A 7,195-nucleotide genomic window follows, 5' to 3' on the forward strand; every position below is an offset into this window, starting at 1 on the left:
GCCGGACGCCGCTCGGCCTGCGCTCGGACCCCTCCCCCGGCCCCTCACTGACACCACACGTGCTGGGCCTAGATGTTCAAGATGACAGAGGCTTGCAGGGCCTATTGCCGCATCTCCCAACAAAGCGGGACCTGGACAATATGGCGTCATCCATTGTGGCGGCCCTGAAAAAGGAATTGCATGACCTTACTCACCGCATCACAGAGGTGGACGACCGGGTCACTTCGGTGGAAACTGCCACCACTTCGCTGTCGGCCAGGATGGAGGCCCTGGAGGCGGACGCACGGTTAACGAATTCCCGCCTGCTGTCTATGCACCTCCGACAGGATGACTCGGAAAATCGGAACCGCCGAAACAACCTACGACTGCGAGGTATACCGGAGGCCACGACCGGCATTCATCTCCGAGACACTGTGGCCGCCATCCTCAACACCCTCCTGGGTAAGCCTCATGATGCAGCCTTGGAGCTTGACCGGGTCCACAGAGTTAGGAGTGCTCGTCCCCCCACGCCATCAGCACCCAGGGATGTCCTGTGCAGGGTGCATTTTTTCGCTGTGAAAGAGGAGATCATCAGGCAGGCATGGAGGCATGGCCCATCTGACTTTGATGGTGCTACCATCTGCATCATGCCGGACCTCTCCCGCCATACTCTCCGCATGCGACGCCTAGTCCGCCCCTTGCTGGATCAAATCCGTTCTGCTTCTGCTACTTATCGATGGGGTCACCCTTTCCATCTGATCGTAAGGCGAGATGACGCTTCCTTTCAACTGCACTCACCTGACCAGCTCCCAGCCTTGTTTCGCTTCCTGGATGTGGACTCGGTAGATGTCCCCAACTGGCTGGAGTTCCCTGATGAGCCTTTGGGGCCGGCCCCCCCTCCCCCGCGTACGCCCCGCCGGGCCAGAAGTCAGCACCGAACAACCCGGAGGGACACATCTGTACAGCCCCCAGCGGGCCGAGAGCCTTGAATCTCCCGCAGTATCCTTCACTGTTCCTGAGGACTGGCCCCGCATCACCCCCACACTCCCCCATCGATGGGCCCCTGCCATCTTACCACTGCTTTCTGTGATTAACCTTTTTATTTCTACAGGGCACAGTATGTGCATGGAGGGAGGGGGGATGGTGGGGACTAGCCCCCCCTTACCCTAGGTGCCCCTTGTTTACATAGTGATATGTTTTCGGGGGGGGCTGTCTAGGTTTATGTTTATCTCTATTTTAAGTCTCTTGTTATAAGACTTATACCCTCACTGCTGTGACTGCCATGCCTCTGCCTTAGCTGCCTGCGGCCAGGAGGGGGGATGGACCTTCGTTTGCCCCCTCCCGATCCTGACTGGGGGAGTCCGCTATGCGGGTCCCTACAGTTCCCTACAGTTGCCCATCTACAGCCCGATTAGGCTGGGGGGCTCTTCCTAGGGGTGTTTCATCAATCACTCCCTCATAAGCCGGGACTGGATTGTCCTCCTCCCCCTCCCTTCGTGGGACAGTGGCGGAGCACTTTTCCCATCCACCTCACACCCTTGGGAGTGCCTTGATCCTCATTCCCCATAGGGGGTCCAGAGCTGCGGGTCCATGGGGTACGGTGACACTCCGGACGCAGGGGGTTCCCTTCCCGTGCATGTGGATGCTCCTTGGTCCTGTAACTCCTATTTCTCAGTTTCTAGATTTTACGCTGTTATGTTGATACGTATGCTCTGTTTTAAAGTTATTTACCGTGTCCTTTATTGGTAACTGCACCTTCCCAAGCATTCCCTCACTTGCTCAATCCCAATCACATACCCCCAATAGGTAGTACCCTCCCATCTCTGGGTCGGAGGGTATACATCCGCATTTGCCTAGGCTAACACCTGTAGTAGTCTTCCCTACCTGGGTCTAGGTACTACCCGCCTGACCTTACCCTTCCTACTCTGCACCACTTAACGTCTCACTTTACCTTACCCATCCCTTCTTCCCCCTTGGACTTGCTCCTCTCTCTCTTCCCCGCCCCTCCCCTCCCCTGCCCAGTCTCTCCTTTCCTCCATCTTACATCTCTGCTGTGGATCAGGCCCTTTCCATTATGGCTGCTATGAGCTCAATCAGGCTTACTACCTTCAATGTCAAAGGCTTGAATGTCCCCGAGAAGAGGTCCAGGCTCCTGGGGGATCTGCAGAAAGCGGGCACGCAAGTGGCCTTTCTTCAGGAGACCCACTTTAAAGCAGACAAAATACCCCGCTTTAGGAATAAGACCTTCCCGACCTCATATCACTGCCCGTCCCCCATCGCCAGGTCCAAAGGGGTGAGCATTCTACTGTCCAAATCGCTGGCATGGACGTTCAGGGACCTTAAGATTGATCCGGAGGGTAGGTTCTTATTTGTTAAGGGCCTGATTGGTGACAAACTGGTCACCTTGGTAAATCTGTACCTCCCCAACTCAGATCAGGTCTCTTTCCTGCAACGTATAGTGCCGCTTCTCCTTGAGTTCGAAGAGGGCTTGCTAATAGTGGGGGGTGACTAACTTTGCACTTGATCCCCTTTTGGATGTGTCCAGAACGGCATCCCACCTCCCCTATTCTCGCCTCAAGAAACTCAAGTCCGAGCTGCACCTCCTCCAACTGACAGATGTTTGGCGCATTATGCACCCACAAGTTAGAGACTTCACGTTCTACTCCCCTGCGCACAACACTTACTCGCGTCTGGACTACTTCTTCCTTCGCCACAAGGACCTCCCTTTGGTCACCGAAGCGCTGATAGGCGATATCCTACTATCAGATCATGCCCCAGTTCACATAGAGCTGGAACTTCTCCCTTATGTCCCCAAAAGCCCCTCGTGGCGTTTGAACGAGTCACTACTCCAAGACCCAGTAATCCGCTCTGAGTTAGACTCCACGATAATCTCCTACTTCTTAGAAAACACCTCCACGACTCTTGAACCCTCAGTGGTGTGGGAGGCACACAAATGCGTGGTCAGAGGAGTCCTGATCAAGCATGGTGCCCGCAGGAAACGTGAGGGGGCAGTGAAGTTGGCTCAGCTGTTTGCCAGACTCCATGCCTTAGAAGCAGCACACAAAAAATCCCTGGCGGCTGCCCACTTTAAGGAACTGGTCTCGATTAGGGCAGAACTCAACGACCTCCTCCTCTCTAAGGTACGGCAGGGCCTTCTGAAAGGCCGCCGCACCTTATACGAGCTATCGAACAAGCCGGGCAGGTGTCTGGCCTCGGCCCTACGGGGTTCCCGCCAGACAACGTACATACCTCACATAATTTCCAGTGCAGGCACGAAACTGACATCGTCGGCTGACATGGCCAGGGAATTTCAGAACTTTTACAGTTCTTTGTACAACCTTAGTGCAAGGCCGGGCACTTCCCCTACCGCATCAGACAGTACAAACCTGCTGCACTACCTCAGCGACGCTGGTATGCCCACCCTGCCACCAGAGATAAGGGATAGTCTAGACACACCGATTTCCCAGGAGGAATATGACCTAGCTCTCAAGCAGGCCAAATCGGGTAAAGCCCCTGGCCCCGACGGCTACACATTGCCTTACTTCAAAACCTTCTCCCACTCGCTCTCCTCTCACTTTCTAGCCGCATACAACTCTATCCTGACGGGCTCCTCTCTCCCCAAAGATTCACTTCGTGCCCACATAGCGGTCATACCCAAACCCGGTAAGGACCCGTCTCAATGCAGTAGTTATCGCCCCATAGCTCTCCTCAACCTGGATCTGAAGATCTTTGCCAAGATCTTGGCCAACAGACTACTCCCATACATCCCTGGCCTGGTACACCTGGACCAGGCGGGTTTCGTCCCGGGGCGGGAGCCGAGGGACAACACTACCAGAGTGCTTAATGTAATACACTGTGCCCGCTCCGCCCAGTCACCCTTAATGCTGTTATCCACCGATGCGGAGAAGGCATTTGACAGGGTGGAGTGGCGCCTCATTCAGGCCACCCTTCGCCACATAGGCTTGGGCCCTGGCATGATGCGCTGGATCTCTGCATTATACTCGTCCCCGTCGGCTGCCGTCCGTGTGAATGAGGCCCGCTCTGATTTCTTTTCCATCTCCAATGGCACCAGGCAGGGATGCCCCCTCTCCCCACTCATATTCATTCTAACCTTGGAACCATTCCTCTGCCACGTACGTTCCCACCCTGACCTTCGAGGCCTGACAAAACATTCTGGGGAGCATAAGGTTGCCGCCTTTGCGGATGATCTGATCTTTTTCATTTCTGAGCCGTCCTCCTCCCTTCCAATCCTCATGCGGGAAATGGACCGTTACGCTTCCCTCTCAAACTTCAAAATAAATGTCTCCAAATCAGCTGCCCTCAATATATCCCTCCCTTACGCTGAGATGGCCCGCTTGCGATCCTCCTTCCCATTTGCCTGGTCCTCGGATGCCCTGACGTACCTGGGCACTTCTATAGCGGCAGACCCCACCCGACTGTATGAGCTCAATTTTGCACCCCTGCTCCAGAAAACCAAACAGGACCTCTTGTTCTGGCACTCGATGTCACTTTCGTGGTTCGGCCGCTGTAATGCCATTAAGATGACAACTCTACCAAGAATCCTCTACTTGTTCCAGGCCCTCCCAATCCGCATTCCACCACTGTTCTTTCGCCGCCTGCGACAAATGCTTACGGCCTTCCTATGGTCTTATGCCCCCCCTAGAATCCGCCACTCCATCACCACCCTACCCAAAAACAGGGGAGGCATCGGGCTCCCGGACTTGGCCAAATACCATAGGGCGACCCATCTGGCGCGTATTTGGGACTGGTGCTGCCATAGGAAAACCAAGCAATGGGTGGGCATGGAGGAGGATGACACCAGCTCAGCATTGGCTGGACTACCTTGGCTCTCCGCCCCCTTGCCACCCTCCACACGTTCGCACCCTACCATCGCACCCACGCTTCAGATAGCTAGATCGCTCTTTCGCTCCACGGATATCTCCCCCTTCCCATCACCTTTGACCCCAGTGATAGGCGACCCGGATTTCTTGCCTGGTGTTACTGACTCCCGCTTCAGCAGGCTCCGTGAGGCCAACAAATTCAGAATCAATGACCTACGTCTTTCCGATCGCTGGCTATCACCCGGTGAGCTTAGTGGTCTGACAGAACCTCCCATAGACCACTGGGGTGTTCTCCAACTAAGACATTTCCTGCTTTCTATACCTAACCCCCATCAGCTCTCCAGACCCCTGACTCCGTTCGAACAGGTCTGCAAAGAGGAAACGCCTACTCGCCATGCGATATCTGCTCTTTACTCCATGCTGATTTCCCCCCCTCCAGAGACCTATCCACCGTTTTTGTCTAAGTGGGAAAGAGATCTGAACATCACTTTCACGCCGGACCAGAAAGACCGTATATTACACCTTGCCCACCACTCTTCCATTGCATCCAAAAACCAGGAGCTGGGCTATAAAGTCGTGTCCCGGTGGTACCGGGTCCCAACAGCCCTTCATGCCATGTATCCCCAAACTTCTCCCGTGTGTTGGAGATGCCAAAAAGCCCCGGGTACGTTATTACACATATTTTGGTCCTGCCCTGTACTGTTCCCCTTCTGGCAGGGGGTGACAGCCACCGTGAAAGACCTGGTGATGGTGGATCTAACAGACAACCCTGCGGCATGCCTGCTGCATCTCAGCGACCTGTCTACGGGGAAATACAAAAAATCACTATCTAGGCACCTCCTGAACGCTGCCCGCCAATGCATTCCACTATTATGGAAGCAAACTTGCTGTCCATCCCTCAGGTTGTGGTTTACTAAAGTTGACGAGACTTACCTGATGGAAGACCTAACCTCCACGCTCCGGAACACGGAGGAGCTCAGCTCTTCCGGTCCACCTGGAGACCCTGGGCATCTTTTCGGGGCACAGATGCGTATCATCGGGCTATGACCGCAACGCCCCCCTGAATGCTGGTAGAGATCCAGATACTAATTGCCTGACCCACAGCCCCGATACTCCTTCCTTACATCCTCACTTTCTTTCGGTCATTCCCTGCTGCACCTCTCTTTCCTTTCCCCTCTTCCCCTTTACCTGCTCCGCCTGCTCCTCTCCCATTCCTGACCCCCCACCCTTCTTCCCCTTTTCTCCCCATTGACGCTAAACAATTGAAACATTTTATATACCTGTATATATGCGATAGGGAACACTATTAACCTCAAGTGTGACTGCCTGATCGTACTTACTCTAATACCTGATGCCACATAGGACCAGCATAACTCCTTTTTACATGTTCTTGCACTACATCGGATTTGCTCATCGCAACACTTTGTTACTTTTTTTCTGTTGCACTATACAGTACAGCCATCATGGCTATATAATGTCTGCTTTGTTTGCAACCGAATATTCCTCCCAAGTATACTCGACAATGTAACGTGTTTTATGTACTTATACTATACTCCAGATTCGTATGGAGGATGTTGTCTTGTGTTGGAGGCACGACCTCCATGTATCATTGTACCGTGCAGATGTACAATAAAGTTGACTTCTGATTTTTAAAAAATTCAAGGACGATGACGCGCTGAGGACGTGCGTCTGGCTGCATGTGGACAAGATCTGGTCTCGTAGGAAAGTCTCGTTTGGGTTGCAGGTTCCGCTGGTGAAGGCTCAATGGCAGCTGGGTACATCGGTGAAGTGCTGGAGGACCTCACAAGACACCCCGGAGCAGAAGACCAGGAGAGCGAGGGACAGGTTCAGAGGAGTCATTGTGCTACGTGACCTCGTGAAGTCGGCTAACTTTATTCCTGTAGATAACATAGGAGACGGCGTCACGGAGATACGACAACAGATGAACAAACACAACTGCTTCCCAGCGTCCTCTGACCTCCCAGACCTCCTATCAGGGACTCACCTGGGGGGCCTCCCATCCAGCCAGGCAGCTTGGCTCTGTCCACGTCACACTCAGTCCTCATGACCTCCTTCTGTGGTCTCCTCACCTTCTCTGCTCAGAGGTCCTCTGTTCTTGGGTTCTCCTGCACTGCAGACTTCCCTTCACGGTGCCCATGACCAAATCTACATCCCATGATGGGTTAAGGTGCCCTGCACTCCGTAGACGTGTGGCCAAAGAGCTCCATATCACGCCAGGAACAATGATCCCGGGGAGATGGGAACCCGTCACCAGGAACAATGATCCCGGGGAGAGGAGAACCCGTCACCAGGAACAATGATCCCGGGGAGATGAGAACCCGTCACCAGGAACAATGATCCCGGGAGAGGAGAAC

This window comes from Nanorana parkeri, unplaced genomic scaffold (genome assembly GCF_000935625.1).
Source record: "Nanorana parkeri isolate BGI_ZX_2015 unplaced genomic scaffold, ASM93562v1 scaffold2129, whole genome shotgun sequence".
NCBI lineage: Eukaryota > Metazoa > Chordata > Amphibia > Anura > Dicroglossidae > Nanorana > Nanorana parkeri.